The sequence below is a fragment of the Megalobrama amblycephala genome, linkage group LG10 (assembly GCF_018812025.1).
Source record: "Megalobrama amblycephala isolate DHTTF-2021 linkage group LG10, ASM1881202v1, whole genome shotgun sequence".
NCBI classification, from domain to species: domain Eukaryota; kingdom Metazoa; phylum Chordata; class Actinopteri; order Cypriniformes; family Xenocyprididae; genus Megalobrama; species Megalobrama amblycephala.
The window spans coordinates 20,308,732-20,329,392 of NC_063053.1; the positions used below are offsets into that span (position 1 = coordinate 20,308,732).

At 37.3% G+C, this 20,661-nt stretch overlaps 1 long non-coding RNA gene across 1 annotated transcript in view; it reads right to left on the reverse strand.

Moving 5' to 3' along the window:
* LOC125277087 overlaps nucleotides 1-20,661 on the reverse strand; it is a 31,522-nt gene that overhangs the window by 210 nt on the left and 10,651 nt on the right. The window contains exon 2 of the long non-coding RNA XR_007186810.1: nucleotides 425-551. This is a non-coding gene — a long non-coding RNA (uncharacterized LOC125277087). The remainder of the gene's footprint in view (nucleotides 1-424; nucleotides 552-20,661) is intronic.

The following is a 20,661-nucleotide window of genomic DNA, read 5'->3' on the forward strand; positions in this document are numbered from 1 at the left end:
CACCTCGCAACTTACAGGACTTAAAGGATCTGCTGCTAACATCTTGGTGCCAGATACCACAGCACACCTTCAGGGGTCTAGTGGAGTCCATGCCTATTAGGAAGGTGATCCTAATGTTATGCCTGATCTGTGTATTTTAACAATTTAAAACATATTTTACTTTTTTTTTTTCCTGTGATGGCAAAGCTGAATTTTCAGCAGCCATTGCCCCAGTCTTTAGTGTCAAGAATTTGGTGCACAAGAAACATTTCTTATTATTAGTTGGGCTGCTTAAAATTTTGTGGAAAGATTTTTTCAGAATTCTTTTCTAAATAAAAAATATTTATTGAAAAACATCTTTACTGTCACTTTTGAACAATTTAATGCATCCTTGCTAAATAAAAGCACTAATTTCTTTTGTGTAATTTATATTAATATACTATACCTTTCACATGCTCTGAAGGAACCATCTTTGCTGACAATCATTCTTGTATTGTAAAGGAGTTTGCATTCACACGCATAGCCACATGAGGGATTTGGGTGGAGAGGTCTTGTCACCATAACTTCAAAACCTAAAATTCTCAAATATACAAATCAGTAAAGTACAATTGGATTGATTAACATTTCAATTATGTAAACACTGAATCTGGCAGATGCACCGCAATAAAGTTTCAACTACAAACATATATGCAAATTCACCACAGAACACTATGGGAATGTTTTTGTTACCTGAAGGCAAGAGGAGATGCACAACCCCTTACATAATAATTATGTTATAAATAATTTGAATTTCAGTATATGCATTTTTCTCCAGGCCAAACCTTGGTGATGACAGATTTTGCATACTTCATGTAGCCCAAGCCTAAATCTGTGATTCTGAGGCAAAGAGTTTTGTGATGGGCCCAGTGCTGTGTATATTAAGATAACGGTTCTGTGGGCTGCAACCTGAAGGTTTATCACAGGTCCAAGGAAAGCAAGGAAAAAACTAAGCTAAATGTAAGTCATAAAAAGCAACTAACCATATAATGAGGAACGGGTACGATAAGCAGGCAACATAAATAAACGTTTCAACTTTTAAGAGGGAGAAGAAAACTCTTTCCACATCTTTTATTGTTGACATCAAAGGCTGTGCATCCAAACAAAACCTGCAGTATTTTGGCGCAATTTCATCCAGCCAGTTAAATTAGGCAGATGCCAACATGGAAAGATTGCATAATGTCTCCTAATGCTCAGTAACCATGAACAACACCATGAAACAAGATAATAAACATAGTTTGTGTTTGTGATGACCACAGTTATTATTGGTAGCCAAAAGCATGAAACCATCGAAATTCAAGAGACATCTTGAAACCTGGTCTAAAATGGTCCGCTCTCCTGTTATGTTAAAAATGGTCATGTTAAAAAATTTGCATACTGTTGTGTTGATGCAGTTCATGGTAACATTAATAAATTTCAATGTTTGATCTTAAAGGGTTAGTTCACCCAGAAATGAAACTAATGTCATTTATTACTCACCCTCATGCCGTTCCACACCCGTAAGTCCTTCGTTAATCTTCTGAACACAAATTAAGATATTTTTGTTGAAATCCGATGGCTCAGTGAGGCCTCCATAGCCAGCAATGACATTTCCTCTCTTAAGATCCATTAATGTACTAAAAACATATTTAAATCAGTTTATGTGAGTACAGTGGTTCAATATTAATATTATAAAGCAACGAGAATATTTTTGACTTCTTTAGTGATGGCCAAATCCAAAACACTGCTTCAGGAAGCTTAGGAGTGTTATGATTCTTCTGTGTCGAATCATGATTCAGATCAAACTGCCAAACGACACACTGATTCATAATGCTCTGAAGCTTCCTGAAGCAGTGTTTTGAAATCGGCCATCACTATATAATTCGTTATTTTTATTATTTTTTGGCACACCAAAAATATTCTCATCGCTTTATAATATTAATATTGAACCACTGTACTCACATGAACTGATTTAAATATGTTTTTAGTACCTTTATGGATCTTGAGAGAGGAAATGTCATTGCTCCCTATGCAGGCTTCACTGAGCCATCAGATTTCAACAAAAAATATCCTAATTTGCATTCCGAAGATTAACGAAGGTCTTACGGGTGTGGAACGGCTTGAGGGTAAGTAATAAATGACAGAATTTTCATTTTTGGGTGAACTAACCCTTTAAAGCCATGTTTGTTTACTTTAGCATCAGACTGTGTTTGGATATGTTCTCCTGTGCATGCAATTCCTCACTCTTTCTTGCTTTCGCTTTTTATCTCTCCTTCCAAATCTCTAGCTCATTTTCAGATTGCGTGTGTAGGCATGGCTCTAAGTTGCTTAGGTGCATGCTGTTCTCTCTCTGAAGCAAAACAATGAGAGAGGATTTACACAAGTTCGTCTTGCTATTAATTAGTGATCTCATTTATTTTGGAGATGGGAGGAATAACAGGCCTTCCACTCCGGCCTAGATTTACTGCATTTTCTTGCTATGTGCCGCTCAGAAATCTGAATGAAATCCAAGTCCAGCTTTCAGCTTTCTGGGTTTGCTGTAACACAGAAGGAATTAAGGCAAAAATGTGATCTGTTAGTCTTGGCAAAATCAACTGTTGCTAAATCACAGAATGTGTCTATTTTTCATTTAGCCCAGGTGTAAAAGTCCAGGACATGAAGATTCAACCCTACACATGAGGTTGGGCCAATATTAATTTCTGCGCTAAATAACTCACAAGGTAGATAAATTACACGGCGAATACAAAATTAGGAAGTACTGTTCTCCTTGGAAGACATCCATGAGAAGCGTTATCTGCATTTCCAAATGAGTTTGGGAAGAGTATGTTCATCTAGTCCTGTCAATCACTTACTGTGAGGGTCTTGGTCATCTTGTCCTTGTTTATTTCACAATAATGACTTGTTGACTCTACATTATCCTTATCAATATTCAACAATATCTAGTGATGGGCGATTTCAAATCACTGCTTCATGAAGCTTTGAAGCTTTATGAATCTTTTGTTTCGAATCAGTGGTTCGCAGTGTGTATCAAACTGCCAAAGTTACGTGATTTCAGTAAATGAAGCTTTGTTACGTCATAAGTGTTTCGAAATTTCAATGGTTCACCACTGGGGGGCGTGACTTTGGCAGTTTGATACACGCTCCGAACCACTGATTCGAAACAAAAGATTAGTAAAGCTTCGAAGCTCCATGAAGCAGTGTTTTGATATCGCCCATCACTAGATATTGTTGAATAAAGTCAGTTGAACCACTGTAGTCACATGAACTGTTTTAAATACATCTTTAGTAGCTTTCTGGGCATCTGGAAGTGTTAATTATCTTGCTGGCAATAGAGGCCTCACTGAGACATCAGATTTTATCTAAAATATCTTAATTTGTGTTCCGAAGATGAACGAAGGTCTTATGGGTGTAGGAAGATATGAGGGTGAGTAATCATTGACAGAATTTTCATTTTTGGATGAACTAATCCTTTAATATTGAATATTTTCACTGGAAACAATAACTTGGATGCAAGAAAGCACCAGCTGTGTTTTCTGTCAAGAGAGCAGGAGTCCGCTGTGTGATACGAGAGACATGAAAGAAGCAACATTTTCAGGATGAGCAGTCTTATATAAATCATTGCAATTGACGATGACAAATATAACTGACCAATCAGAAGTCAAGTATTACATATAGCATTTTAAAAAGGGTTTATAAATTCTGGTAAGAATTAAGAACTAGCTTGTGCTCAAAAGAAATTTATTCAGGTTTTTTTGGTTTGACAACCACTGTTGAGATTTGCAGGGTGGTTCCCAAATATACTTCAGAGAGATCGCAATGCGCAATGTTCTTTCTTCTAATTTATCAATTTTATCTCTCTGTTCCTTTCAGAAGATAACAGTCCATATAACTGTACTTGATGCATCACTATCTGTGGCTTCTTGGATGTTGTTTCATGCACTTTTGGATGTTACTTTTGCAATATTTATATTTCATTTACCTGAAAATGTGAACATTTTGGAGAGATCTCTGCTAAAAATAACATAAGAAGTCAATCCTATATTCTTCCTTCTATTTTTCTTTTTTTTTGTTAAATGTGAGAGACAGATGCTGTTTGTGATGGTACACAAAGAGAGAGGCTGTAACAAATGCTGATACAAACAGAAACGCAAACACACACAAAAAAAAAAGAGCAGGAAAAGAGAAAGAGAGAGAGAGTCAGGGAGGAGGGCTGTTTTTGGATACATTTGTTTTATGTGTGGATGCGACACAGCATTGGAATGCATTGGACCAGAATACAGTTCTCCAGGGTTCGGCCGTAACACAGGAATGTTTCGGAGCATAGCTGCACTCATCCGTCAGCGCTGCAAGCCCACCCGCCTCCCCCCTCTACATTAGCTGCTACTTATTGCACTGGCATTAGCAGAGAACTGGAGAACACAGCTAATAAATTACTTTGCTTTCAATTATTTTCCCTCCCATATTTCAGCCCAAGGCATGTAAAGTAAACAGTGTGAGAACGAGAGGGGGAGAGAAAGAGGTTTTCTTAAATCGACCCCAGTAGCTGAGAGCCTCAGTGCAGTTGAGCTTGTAAGAGTTTATATGGCGGTGCTGCATACTGTCACTTTTATGAGTGTCTGTAGTCCATGAATTCTGCTCTAATGTAAACCCATAAACTCCCAGCACTCACGGTGGAGAGAACAGAACAAAAAAACAGTCGGTTCAGGAAATATGCGCTTATTGAGTTTCATAAAATTCAAAAACTTTTGTTTGTGCTTTTAAGTTTTACATTTGCGAAGGAAAACAATGAAAAATAGATTGAAAAAGCAGACAAAGTGAATGTTCTGAGTGCACTTTTATGTCTTCTGCTCTCTCTGATAGTTAATTGTGGATGAGGAAACGTAGGGAACGTAATCTGATCTCAGGTCAGGGCTTTTGGGCAGCAGCCTCCCGTTACAGTGGACGTTCCCACCGTAAAGCTGCTCGAACCTCTGCTCAATTGCACAATAATCATCCCTCAAATATTCACTAATCTTTCAGATTAACCACAAAGCAATTCTTCTCTCCTTCTTTTCCACATCCCTCTTTCTAGTCAGACCAGAAGGAATGCCTGAAAGTCTTCTATAGCTTAATAAATTCACTCCTCACACATTTGGACATGAAACTCAAAACCCATAGAGCGGCCTTCGGGAAAGGATACCCTATGCGATTCAACAGCTCTACAATTATATCGGAGGGAAGAGAAAATAAAGAGTTCTGTGTGGAAGAATATCCATAACCAGTAAAAAAAAAAAGAAAAAAAGAAGCCCTTTAGTGATTATGAAAGCAGACAGAGTGATGTTATTAGAAAACGGAAGGAATATTTACATATATAATCCAGTGGTGTGTATATACAGTGGCCCCATTTATTGTATACCACACATAAAAATATATACGCTACCATTCAAAAGTTTGGGGCCCCTTATGTTACTTTTATTCAGCAAAGATCCATTAAATTGATCAAAAGTGACAGTAAAGACATTCATAATGTTATAATGTTTTCCCCTTTTCTTTATTATTCTTCTCTATTAGTCAAAGAGTGAATAAAAATGTATCACTGTTTCCAGAAAACACCGAAAACACATATTCGATTGACTTCAGAAGGATCATGTGACACTGAAGATTGAAGAAAAATTCAGCTTTGCATCACAGGAATAAATTACATTTTACAATCTATTAAAATAGTAAGCAGTTATTTTAAATTGTAAAAATATTTCACAATATTATACAGTTTTACTATATTTTTGACTACAGTTAAATCAAAAAAATAAAAACTATATAGATACTACAAAAGAGATGTACTATACAATACACTGTGCATATTTAATATGTTTTTTTTTTTTGTATATTACTTGTAGAGCACTACATGCACTAATTATACAACAAAATGGTAACATGGCAAAGTTCAAATGTTCAAAGTTAAAGATAATCTATTATGCCCCTTTTTACAAGATGTAATACAAGTCTCAGGTGTACAGAAGAGGATTAGGGCCAAGCAATAATAAAAAAATAAAACCATCTTGAGATTAAAGTTGTTAAATTTCGAGAAAAAACTCGTTAAATTTCAAGAAAAAAGTCGAGATAAAATGTTGAGAATAAAGTCATTAAATTATGAGAAAAAAGTCGTTAGATTATGAGAACAAATTCGTTAAATTATGAGAAAAAAGTCGTTAAATTTCGAGAAAAAAAGTCGAGATAAAATGTTGAGAATAAAGTCATTAAATTACGAGAAAAAAGTCGTTAAATTATGAGAACAAATTCGTAATTTAATGAATTTGTTCTCGTAATTTAACAACTTTTTTTCTCATAATTTAATGAGTTTATTCTCAACATTTTATTTCGACTTTTTTCTCGAAAATTAACAAGTTTTTTCTCGAAATTTAACAACTTTAATCTTGAGATGGTTTTATTTTTTTATTATTGCTTGGCCCTAATCCTCTTCCGTACAGGTGTCCCCAGAATGTGTCTGTAATGTTTCATCTCAAAATACCCCATGGATTTTTTATTACACCATGTTTTAACTGCCTATTTTTGGATGGGAGAAAAAAATGCACTGATTTGGTGTGTGTACCTTTAAATGCAAATGAGCTCGTGCTCTCCACCCCCAAGCTTGCAATTACAATACGCTGAGGCAAAAATAACACAGGAGAAGCTCACACAGCAAATATAACTCTCAAAATGGATCATTACCAACAAAAGTGTGTGATAGCGTGCTGCACGGCTAACATGGCTAAAGCTAACGTTACACACTGTTGGAGAGACTCGATAACAATGAAGATGCGTTTATGAATTATACAGACTGCAATACAAATGAAATTAACAACATGGTTTTGGTCTCCGTGAATACAGTAAGAAACAAAGGTAGCTTTAGCCACATTTAACAGTACATTAGCAACGGGCTAACGAAACACATTCAAAAGACAATTTGTAAACATATTAATTTATCTGTTAAATTATTCAATTAATAAGTACAATTACACAACTGCATCCTTAGTGGCTCAGATGCCAGGAGTTTATGGAGACTCATATGTTTACTATTGTAGCTGTTTACAGATTAGTGATAATGTTTACTTAGCTGAGACAAATCAAGCTCAGGGATGGTCTTTCTTGAGTGCTGCTGTCCTGCAGAGTTTTGCTCCGACCCAACTCACCTTCCTTCGTGTAGCTTTAGTAATCCTGAAGACATTCAAGTGTTTGATCAGTGTTGTAGCTAAACTGTGCAGGACAGCTGCACTCCAGGACCAGTGATACAGGTACACTCTTATAGCTTGCGAAAACAATGGTGGCGCCGTGGGTGGAAACATACAGATTCAGGGGGAATCTTATATTATAATAAGCTCAAGGGAAGCGAAATCTGAGTGGCTTATTTTTTCACATGCATTCAGAGAAAGGCTTACCAAAAACAAAGTTACTGGGTTGTCCCTTTTCACGTTTTCTGGTTTGGTAGATGCACTGGGGACCCGATTATAGCACTTAAACACGGAAAAAGTCATATTTTCATGATATGTCCCCTTTAATGTGATAAGCTATACCTGGAGGTGACTCTGCATGGACACTCAATGAAAACTGATTTTACTAAAAAATGGCCTAAGGACAAGATGATTAAAAGCAATTGCAAAAATGGTTCTGTTCTGAGAACACCTCTTGCATTATTTAGACTCAACTATAGGTTTGATATTTTGTTATGCAATGACAATCAGACATTAAGTTTGATTAAGTGTCCAAATACTTTTAGGGACCACTATATATGCTACGCTGGTATTTTGGACATCACAGTACAGACTTTATTATTATCAGGTGGTGCTTTTGTAGAAATAACTAGAGCCAAAGAAAATCAATAACGTGACGGTCCTATGGTGTAATAAATTCAACTGAAGGATGACAGCTACCTCTGATAGTGCTTTACACATACTAGCAACAAGTTGCTCCACACCCCACTGCCTCTCTCTCTTTAATTTATACACGTTCCACTCCTGTGTCATTACTCACTGTTTCTGAGTTTCAAGTTAAATGCCACTTCCCTCAGATAACTGATACCGATCTCCTGCACATGGGACCTGTTTACACTGGCGCAGCTGATGGATCTTGTGCAGCCAATGCACCTGCATGCACACACACGAAAATACATACACACATGAAAGTACTCTCATGTACACCATTAAAGGTTTCATATTGTGTGTGTGTGTGTGTGTGTGTGTGTTCACTCCCTGACATCAATCTGGCTACTGGCTGAGTCTGTACAGATGGGACTGATTACTACACACACTCTCCACAGGTAGAACACACTCTACATCAAACACCAGCAGAACATACACGCATACATACATTTGTACCGAGTGCACTACATCACATGGAACGACACACATATTATATGCTCTTCATCAAACTTTAAAGCATGCCAGCACACTTGCACACTTGCACACATGCGCAGATATTTTCATTGTGCTCTCCTTTAAAGAAGGAAAATGTGAGTTTTTCTTTTAGGAAGACAATTAGGCTATAGTCCTCCAGACAATATTTATTTTAAAATAGCATTTAAATATTATTTACACTTATATATGTTTACATTACACCTAACATGACATAACAATGAACAGCATTTCTTCATCTTGGTTAATGTTAATTTCTACATACATTTTAATATTTCATGTTGTATAAATTAGCATTAATTAATGTTTTATGAATTACCAATGAAGAATAGCATGTTTATAAACCTATATTAATATTCTGTAAATATAGCTCATTATTAGTTCATGATACCCATTGCAAAACCTTACTGTAAATGGCTACCAAAAATAAATAAATAAATAAATCTATGCATATTGTAGTTCCAGTAGCTTATAATTCAGGGCAGCATTTTACTGTTTTCTAATGCATAACAAAACCATACCATGCTCCCCGTTTCTCATCTGGTAACTGGATGCATAAGAGCATCCAAACAGCATGATTTACAAGCACTGTTACTGCCAGCAGTATAATCATTTATTATTCTCTGCATGCATGCCAAGATTCTCTCTCTTTCTCTCTCTCTCTGTCTCTCTCACACACACACACACACACACACACACACACACACACACACACACACACACACACACACACACACACACACACACACACACACACAAAACATACCACCAGACCTTTGATGATCTGAGTGTTAGACTTTTTGAGGTGGTGTAGGCTAGTAGTTAAAGATCTAGGCTAGTAACTGATTGAAACTGATTTAAACCCAGAACTGTCATTAACTAGCATCATTGGATCACTGAGCAAGACTTTCAAGACACTTTTGGATTACAGATCAGTCATTAATAGACAGAGAATAAATGATCAGGATTATACATGTAAATAATTGATGTAACACATGGAATATCAGCCTCATAATTAATTAAAATGATTAAATGAAATATGATTGTGCATTTATTTTCTGTAGATGGTTTATGTTGCAGTGATTTATGCCAGATTTGACTTCCAAATCTAAAAAACAAAAAACAAACAAAAAAACAACAAAAAGCTAAAAAAAAGAAAAGTAATCGCTATGGACAGATAAAAGCTAATTCGCACACTATCGGCTATTGGCAGAGCAGATATATCATGTCAATCAAAAGAAGGCAGGAAAATACACTGAATTTGTGCTTTGTGTAAAGAAAATGCAAAGAAACCAGTTTGATGTTCAATATTATTAGTAATTATATGAATTAATAACATTCAGAAAGTTAAGAAATGTTAATTTAATCTTCAGAATTAATGTGTGTTAATATTAATTTGTGTAATGTGTTTAATGTTCATAACTGATACCAGTTAATCTGAAACAAATTGATGAAATGGAGAAAATAACGTTTTTTTTTTTTTTTTTTGCATTTATTTCATAATATAATAATTAAAAATATAATGATTAATTATTATTTATAATGAAATTATCATTAATTTAAAAGAAGGTATAAAAGGCAGAACCCCCCAAACTTTCGGTATCGGTATCGGCATCGGCAGATATCACTCTCGGCTATCGGTATCGGTGGAGAAATTTAGTATCGATGCATCTCCAATAATTATTATTAGTAGGATTATAAACGTATTTTACCCAACAAGTCCAGAGAAGTAATAGCAATATATATCTGAAACTCTTGGTCTGTCTCTATATCTTTTTCAAAATATTATCCCTTGTGCTTTTCGTATTTATTACTTTAACTGTCACGTTTAACAGAACTAAAGAAAACAGAGAGAACGAAGGACTGAAAGGGGAAATGGGAGAGTGTGCCGTGAGAACTCAACGCTCCTGTCATTAATTCAGAGCAAGATTGTTAGGTTTTGTCATTCTTTTCTAAGTGAATATTAAAACATTTTTACACACCTAATTGTTAAAAACACCAACTTTGTGAATCATGAAGTCATTTCTTAGGCAATATAAAACTTTTAGGAGATGAAGACTTTTACTTACACTTGTTTTGTCTTTCAGTCTTTACTGTTATCTTTCCAAACCAGCCACTGAGTGTGTGATTTACATGCATTAATCTTTTCTTTATGCTGCCTTTCTATAACTTGTGTGTTCTCACTGCATTACAAAATTGCATGTATAGTGTATTTTATAATATAGTCTGCTTAAAGGATGCAGTGAATATTTTAGAACTACTTAACTGTTTGAATAGAATAGAAGGCCCTTTAAGGACTCTAACTCTGAGATATTTTCCTTAATGTTTCTGATTTCCTGATAAATTAAATCCTATTTGCTTTAAATCCCCTCACCAACATGCACATGTGTGTTTCTAATGAGGTCTCATGATATCTTGAAATTTCCCATTTCAGACACCCTCCAGAGGAGCATTTTTCGTCATTTCACAAGGGCCTAAGTACAACTGATGCAAACACCAATTTAATAAAACATAATTTAAAATGATGGATCTCAGGTTACTTTGAAACACTGCCAATGTGACAAAGTAAAAGAGGAAGGAAAAGAGAAAATTAGAGAGAGAGAATGAGATGTTTGTAATGTCTCAATAAAACGTATGTTCAGAGTTTAAAAGTCCCTTGTGCTTGTAGGTCATTTTGCTAAATAAAAGCAAAGAGGAAGAGAGAGTTTTCAATAGTACATAGGAGAATTCTCACATTTCGTGAGCTCACAGACATGCTACTCTGAGCAACGGAACTTCAACAAATCTGTGACAAATCTATTCAGTGAGCTTTAAACATGTATTTCACATGTCTGCTAATCCCACCAGCCTACAACACAACACCTGAAAGAACAAGTGAGGGGCCAATCGTCAAACCAACCGAAACAAATTTATTTAGCACTTGCTCTCTAAAACCATGTCCTAACCAGGGTTGACATGATAAAAACCCCAATGAGCTATTTCTTCCATATACAGTGGGTACGGAAAGTATTCAGACCCCCTTACATTTTTCACTCTTTGTTATATTGCAGCCATTTGCTAAAATCATTTAAGTTCTTTTTTTTTTTTTGCAGATTTATTAAAAAAGAACAACTGAAATATCACATGGTCCTAAGTATCAGACCCTTTGCTCAGTATTTAGTAGAAGCACCCTTTTGATCTAATACAGCCATGAGTCTTTTTGGGAAAGATGCAACAAGTTTTTCACATCTGGATTTGGGATCCTCTGCCATTCCTCCTTGCAGATCCTCTCCAGTTCTGTCAGGTTGGATGGTAAATGTTGGTGGACATTTTTAGGTCTCTCCAGAGATGCTCAATTGGGTTTAAGTCAGGGCTCTGGCTGGGCCATTCAAGAACAGTCACAGAGTTGTTGTGAAGCCACTCCTTCGTTATTTTAGCTGTGTGCTTAGGGTCATTGTCTTGTTGGATGGTAAACCTTCGGCCCAGTCTGAGGTCCTGAGCACTCTGGAGAAGGTTTTTGTCCAGGATATCCCTGTACTTGGCTGCATTCATCTTTCCCTCGATTGCAACCAGTCGTCCTGTCCCTGCAGCTGAAAAACACCCCCACAGCATGATGCTGCCACCACCATGCTTCACTGTTGGGACTGTATTGGACAGGTGATGAGCAGTGCCTGGTTTTCTCCACACATACCGCTTAGAATTAAGGCCAAAAAGTTCTATCTTGGTCTCATCAGACCAGAGAATCTTATTTCTCACCATCTTGGAGTCCTTCAGGTGTTTTTTAGCAAACTCCATGCGGGCTTTCATGTGTCTTGCACTGAGGAGAGGCTTCCGTCGGGCCACTCTTCCATAAAGCCCCGACTGGTGGAGGGCTGCAGTGATGGTTTTGCCCATCTCCCGACTGCATCTCTGGAGCTCAGCCACAGTGATCTTTGGGTTCTTCTTTACCTCTCTTCTCCCCCGATAGCTCAGTTTGGCCGGACGGCCAGCTCTAGGAAGGGTTCTGGTCGTCCCAAACATCTTCCATTTAAGGATTATGGAGGCCAATGTGCTCTTAGGAACCTTAAGTGCAGCAGAAATTTTTTTGTAACCTTGGCCAGATCTGTGCCTTGCCACAATTCTGTCTCTGAGCTCTTCAGGCAGTTCCTTTGACCTCATGATTCTCATTTGCTCTGACATGCACTGTGAGCTGTAAGGTCTTATATAGACAGGTGAGTGACTTTCCTAATCAAGTCCAATCAGTATAATCAAACACAGCTGGACTCAAATGAAGGTGTAGAACCATCTCAAGGATGATCAGAAGAAATGGACAGCACCTGAGTTAAATATATGAGTGTCACAGCAAAGGGTCTGAATACTTAGGACCATGTGATATTTCAGTTTTTCTTTTTTAATAAATCTGCAAAAATGTCAACAATTCTGTGTTTTTCTGTCAATATGGGGTGCTGTGTGTACATTAATGAGGAAAAAAAATGAACTTAAAGGTCCCGTTCTTCGTAATCCCATGTTTCAAACTTTAGTTAGTGTGTAATGTTGTTGTTAGAGTATAAATAAAATCTGTAAAATTTTAAAGCTCAAAGTTCAATGCCAAGCGAGATATTTTATTTAACAGAAGTCGCCTACATCGAACGGCCAGTTTGGACTACATCCCTCTACTTCCTTCTTTAATGACGTCACTAAAACAGTTTTTTGACCAACCTCCGCCCACAGGAATACACAAGAGTTGCGTTTGTAGAGTGTGTTTGTCGCCATGTCGTCGAAACGCTGTTATTTTCATCCCGCAGTCCAATCACTGGGTCTGATTCCGGCTCAAATTGATAGGGTAAAATTAAAGACATGATTACAATAACACTGAGCGCATGCATCTCCACGTTATGGTAAGAGGCGTGACCTTTCCGGGCAAGGAGCGCTAAGCTGCTGTCGAATCACAACACAGGAACTGCTGGCACAATCAGAACTCGTTACGTATTTCTGAAGGAGGGACTTCATAGAACAAGGAAGTCATCAGCCCGTTTTTATGACAGTGGAAACAGCGGTATACAGATAAGTAAATTATGTGAAAAATACTCTGTTTTTTTACACGCAAAACATGAACACATGTTATATTGCACACTATAAACACAATCAAAGCTTCAAAAAAACACAAAAAACTTTAAATGATTTTAGCAAATGGGTGCAATATAACAAAGAGTGAAAAATGTAAAGGGGTCTGAATACTTTCCGTACCCACTGTATATGAACCTTTTGTTGACCGCTTGGTTCTATTTCTGCAAAGTTGAACTGGGCAGCCCCACTCAAAGTGAAATCTTAAAGGGTTAGTTCACCCAAAAATGAACAAATTGTCATTTACTCAACCCTCATGTCGTTCCAAATGTGTAAGACTTTCGTTCATCTTCGAAACACAAAGAAAGACCACACAACTACCACTTTGTTGAATTTAGACTTGTATTCACATATTAATATTGATCAGCGAATATAAACAAAAGCTCAACTGTATTTACTTGCTTGACACGCTAGAACAAACCTCATTGGTTCTTGCAGAAGCTCAAACGTGCCATGTGACACACAAGAATGAACATCATTGGTTTTCGCACGTCAAGCAAGCACGTAACTGATGTTGTTGATCAATGTTTATATGTGAAAGCCTAAATTAAATCTGTTCACCATATAAATCGATCATGTCTCTTCACTATGGACCAAACCGCTCGATTCATATGGATTAGTTTTACAATCTCATTATGAACTTTTTGAAGCATTAAACTGGTTGTTGCATGGAATGTCAATGGAGGGACAGAAATCTCTCAGATTTCATTAAAATTTTAATTTGTGTTTTGAAGTCTTACGGGTTTGGAACGACATGAATGTGAGTGAATGATGACAGAATTTTAATTTTTGTGTAAACTAACCTAAACCTTAATGTTTTTTGATCCAGCATGAATTTCAAATATTGCATTTTAGCCCAGATGTCCTTATTATTAACTGTGGATAACGGGCAACGTAATGTTAACCAACCTGTTAACAGTTTTGTGAGTGCCATGGAGATGTTGAAACCATTCAGGTTCGTTATAAAAAGACATTGGACTGCTATCCCTGGTCTGAGATTTTTAGAAGCAATTACACTGTCATAATATCAGAACGAAAATAATATTAAGCGGAGAAACAAATCTGCTGAAATGTAGCAGCCAAACCTCATAGCTAAATCAAATGTGCTGAGAGAGTACTGGGTCTCATCAGATCTCGCTCTGTGTTTACAGTACTACAAGGCACCAAATGCTCAGTACTGTTACCAAAATGACCCTGACAGCTTTAAACCGGACCTCACATCTTTAGAAGGTCAAAGGCCAAATACTGTAAAATCATTTTTTACACAGCTCAAAACATGTCTCAGTCAACCAGGTCAAGTTTAAAGTATTTCGCTCCTGGCTAAAGATGCAAATGCTAGCGTTTTGAAGTGACATCTGGAAAACATCAAGTCCTCAAGCTGCTCCTAAAAGGTAGGACTAATTTTAATTATACAAATTTTGCTCTAATGTTCGCGTTACTGTTGCCCGCTTTGTTTAACTTTCGCCGCCGCTTATATCGCCCTGCCATCAGTGCAGTGAACCCACAGAGTGGCGGAGCGTCCGTCGGCAGATCTTAAATCATCAGCAGATTAAAGAGCGAGCCGATCGGTACCTATAAACTCTAACTCTGGCAAAACACACTGGATTGTGGGACTCTGGGGTGAGAGCAGTGGATTTGCTATGTTTTCCCAAGCACAGCTGAAAGGCTCATCAACAGCTCCCTGATGGTCTAAAGTAAAGCGTGTACACACACAAACACACACACTCTTGGCGTTCTAAAGTGGAAGGTCCCACCAGATCCCCATTCCCAGATTCATACATACTCTATATAGAGACTCACTCTCTCTCAGTTTCAAAATAGACCAATAAGAAACCAAAATTCTCTTGAGGCTCTGTGGGTGGGCAGAACAGAAGTTGTAAAATGTTTCTGACCTTTAAACACACTCAAATGCTGAAACATAGTTATTTGTCTATATTTCTGAGTATTTGGAAGAAGGGTTAACTGTATTCATAATTTTAACTCTGCCCTCTGACACTCTCGCCCTGGATTCGAAATTGTACAGATGCCATTATGAATGGAGAGACCCATTTGGAACCTGGGTCATGACCTCTAAGGTCATTCACAAACTTAATACACTTGTGTTTTTGTCATAATTATATGACATTTCAGTTACAAAAAGCTTTCCGCCCCAAATCTAAGATGCACATTTTGATCGTTATGTTTAAAGTTGGCATGAAGTGTAAGTTGCGATAGTCTTTTCTTCCCTATTGCGACGTACTGCATATCCGAGTGAAATGGCTTCTCGAACAAGAAAAAATGTAGGGCGGGGCTTGATTTTGTCCATCAGGAATTTACTGGATTGTTGAGTCATTGTTGTTTGCTAATGCTGCGATCTCATGTGACTGACAGGTTGTCCTGCCCTTGCGCTGAGGAAAAACACGCCATCAGAGAAGAGAAGAATTTTTCATACATACTGCAATATTCCATAAAATAAAAATTGTCAATTTTTGATTTTTTGGTGACTTTAAACATGATTTGTGTGGCTGCATGTAGGCCAAAAGTATTTGCTCTTGAAATGTGATGTTTTATGAAACTTTTACGAACATCATTTGCATAAATCGGAGACTGGGAGTGTTGAGAGCATCAGCTGTTTAATTTATCAAAACGCAGCTTCGTTCCTCCCCTCTGGTTTGCCTAAGATCTGATAACACTGTTATTCTACGGCTTTATTGAAATGTTTTGCATTCAGCCATACTCGTTCTCTGGCGCGGAACAATCCCTCGGCTCACACGGAGCTTGACCCGTGCTGACACTTCTGCTCAGCCATGATAAAAACATTTATCACTGGCCATACAGGGGTCAGAAGAGCAACTGAGGGGTGTTACACATCTATCCTTCGAGCTCCCTCTCTCACTTGCTCTCGTTATCCCTCCCTCTCTCGCACTCTTTTAGCCTGGACATGAGGGAAAGAGACCTCAGCTGAAGAGAATTTGTTTTCATGAAGTCCTGCGGATATTTTTTTAAAAGGTCAAATGCTCCATCTGATGTTTTTTTCTGTTCTTTACATGGTCAGCATGGATAGAGGATGAAACATAGAGCAAGAAAGTGTGACAGGGATGCTGACATACTGCAGCAAAAATGAAGAACAGACTTGTTGAATAAGAGAACTAAAAAAAAAAAAAAAACTCTTGCACTTTGGTCAGCATGACAAATAGGCCTACTGCATTTATTTAAAACTCATTTCTCCAATATATGAAAAATTAAGAGGATAACACTCTAAATCTCATTCACTTGTTTTTAATTCCTTGCATAAATCTGACAATAAAATTGATTTCGGTTATAGAAACACTCTGGCAAAAGTCATAAACGAGCATCAGCAGCTCTTGAAAAGTGTGACTTATGTAATTAGTGGTTAAACTGTCATCAAAAACACAATAAGCCTTTACATTCATTAGTATTTTCTATGTATTGAGTGCAGCTTGAAAGGCATTATTATAAAAGTAGGATTCGTTTTGTAAATGTTGGCACAAAGAAACTTACAGATTCCATAAAATGAGGTTGGAGGACAAAAATAACTAAATTTTCCTCAGGAATTTATGTCTGCTCAAACAAGTCCTTCTGTGGAAAGGAGACTAAAGATATTATGTAACATAATCAAATTAAAACACTCCATGACTTTTGTTCATGCTTAATCGATGTTCTAATGTTGGCTTTATCTCAGGGGTATGAAACTCAATAGGACGGGCTTAGGATAAGAGCATAGGGCTCATAAATTCAACCACAGGGTGTATGTTTGTAATTATTTAGCGAAGACTTAGTAAATGCAGATACTGTTGAAACGGGTCAAACCAAGTGCCTTCGGTTCACACCCTGTTCGTGAAAGTGGCTGACGTGTTCTTAAAGAGAGAGTGGACTTCACACAGCACAAATGCATTAACAAACATCTGACCCATATTCATCTAGGATTTGAGCACTAAACCTGTGCATATTCATTGCAAACATCATCATCAGCAGCAGCTGTAACACTTCCTATAAATGCATAATCATTTCCTCCATAAATACCATCCGGCGTGTGTCACTATTGAGAGGTCAGTCAAAAGATGATCCTTCCTAAGTCTAAACACAGCTTTTTACCCGTAAAGTATTAGAAGCGCCTCTGAGCGCTTTCAATTATCTCAATCACCTCCAAAGCCATCTGAGCTAAAAACACAGCAGTTTCACGTAACCACGAGAGGTTCAGAGAAGCTACACCTCTGTTCTTCATTAGCCATTAAAAGCCTGTTGTTTTTGTAGAGGGAATAAGTGACCTAAAGGGGCATCGTTATGGCTTTGCGGTTTCAGTTTGAACGTAAAGCCGTGCTGGATTACCTCCCTGAGAAGCACCAAGCCCCATTCCATCCAGCTGACTCACAACCCAGCCCTATACATCTCTCCAGCTCTCTTTCCTTAATATATGAACAGCTGTGATTGCTTTTATTAGCTAATGCATAAGTTTCTTCCTGATTTTTGCATTCTAGTGAGACTGGTAAGATCATTACTGAAAAAAAACGAAACCCAAAATGACTCTAAAAGAAAACAATTATCAGACCACAGTTAAATAAATCATAGCTAAACACAATTTTTTCAAAACTATGAAAGTTTTGCTTAAAAATGCTGAAATTTTGTTGCCGCCGATAGTCTCTTGGGCAGAGCGCCGACACTTCAAAATGCTAATTGATTAAACTTAGCAAACGACTGTTGAATCATTCACTCATCTGATTCGTTCAAATATGCTGATTCGTTGAGGAAGAAAACACTGTGTTGCTCGGAGACGCAGCGGTTTGTTCTATTTTCTTTGACGGAGCAATAACAGAATGTGTTGTGGGTCTATGAACGTTACTCAATAACTTGTTTATTGAACTGTTGTATAAAATCAATGTTACATTTGCAATTGTGCAGATGGTCAGAAAAAAACACTCTTTCTTGTGTGATAACTCGGTCACTAGACAACTATTCAAAAATATTTTTTTTGTGTATGCATGGATTTTGATCCACCAAGTGGCAAGCCGTTGTATGTGGAATTTTTTTTCTCCAAACCAAGATGGCCGACGGTCAGTCAGAAATGCCAAGTTGCTCTGGAATATCGATCCATTCCTTCTATTCTAGCAGACTCTTGCAGGTAAAAAAGATGTTGTAGCATCAAGTAACATCTAAGGAGTCATATCATTGGCAAATTTTTCAAGTATCAATTTTAGATTGGGAGGAATTTCTGATTAATCATCTGTCCACTAAATTGGGCACCATGCATCACAAGCTATATTTCAGCTACCATTCATACTACATACTGTGACTGTTGTTCTTGAAAATATTTCAGCTGCAGTACATTTATTTTTGGCTGTAAATAAATGTATTCGAATGTAATTTGCAGTTACATCAAAAAAAATAATGTGATTATGTAATGTACATTACTTGTAATACATTACTATTCGCATGTATTGAGTAAAGCATTACAAGTTGTAATGTTTTACTTGTTGCATCAAAAAAGGAATCTGATTACAAAATGCATGTTACCTGAATTGCACATTATCTTTACTTGTTACATCAAAAAGTAATCTGCGTCAACTCTGTATGCAGTTGACACTGTGAACGCAGTGCAGAGATTCTGTGCTCTACGTCAGAACACCAGCTCTGTATTGGCCGGCTCCTGTGTCAGCATCACATGCATCCGTCGTGGTGCTCAGCCAATACTGAGCTGGCGGTCGGACGTAAACACGGAAGCCTGCACTGAGTTCGCTGTGTCAGCAGCGTAGAAGACTGACAGGGAAGAGGAAAAATTGTTGAATAAAGCCGTTATTTTTGTTTTGTTTTAACGCACAAAAAGTATTCTCGTCGCTTCATAACATTAAGGTTGAACCACTGTAGTCATGTGGACTATTTTAATGATGTCTTTACCACTTCTCTGGACCTTGAATGTGGTAATTTCGTTGCTTTCTATTGGAGATAAAAAAAAAAACTCTCGGATTTCATCAAAAATATCTTAATTTGTGTTCCGAAAATGAACGAAGGTCTTGTGGGTTTGGAACGACATGAGGGTGAGTACTTAATGACAGAAATTTCATTTTGGGGTTAGCTAACCTTATATTACAGTATCTCTTCAGTTAAAACCAAAATTCTTATATATATAATAAATAAAGGAAAATTCTTGACTTAAGTTGTCATAATGCATGCATGAAAGGGTTAAATGTGTACATACATACATGCATGCATACATAGATATATTGACGGCAATGAGTTGAAGAGAATGCTTAAAATTCTTAAGATCACATAATTTTGGAAAATGAATAGAAATTATCATTCTCTGTAAAGAAAGTAGACGTGAACGTGAGAATGTATCAATATCTTTCTAAATGTGCGCTCTTTTGGCCTACAAGCCTTAATGGAGCTGTTTAAAGTAGCCATGTGATGACAAATAAATCGGAGCAGACGCGATTCAATACGTGCGTCCTTCATTTATGTGAAATAATGATAAATACCAGTTTGATTATGGCCTGGAAGCTCGCAGTCAGAGGGTATTAGCCCCGGCTGGCCCGTTTATAGACCCCGCTTGCACTGGCCGAACAGTGGAAATGCGGCTAATAATTTCTGACTAGCATATAACTGAACAAATCAAACAAACAAACGTAAACGGGTAAAGCCCAATAGTACATGGAATTTTTTTCAACCACAGATGGCGATAGAGAGACCTTAGTTCCGTTTGTCATCTTAAAGGGATAGTTCACCCAAAAATGAACATTTGATGTTTATCTGCTCACCCCCAGGTCATCCAAGATGTAGGTGACTTTGTTTCTTCAGTAGAACACAAATGATGATTTTTAACTCCAACCGTTGCCGTCTGTCAGTCGTATAATGCATGTCAATGGTAACAAAATCTATGAGTAAAATAAACATACACAGACAAGTCCAAATTAAACCCTGCGGCTCGTGACGACACATTGATGTCCTAAGACACGAAACGATCGGTTTGTGTGAGAAACCGAACAGTATTTATATAATTTTTTACCTCTAATACACCACTGTGTCCAACTGCCTTGAGCGCGTGCATGGCATCTGGTGTGTGAGGTGTGTACGCGCTCTGGCATAGTTTAAACATGGTGCCTGTAGTACAACAGTTGTCATACAAATGGAAGTAAACCACTAAAAAATATGGTTTTATTACATCAAAACTTAATTTTATTTTGTTACTTTTCATAAGGGCAGC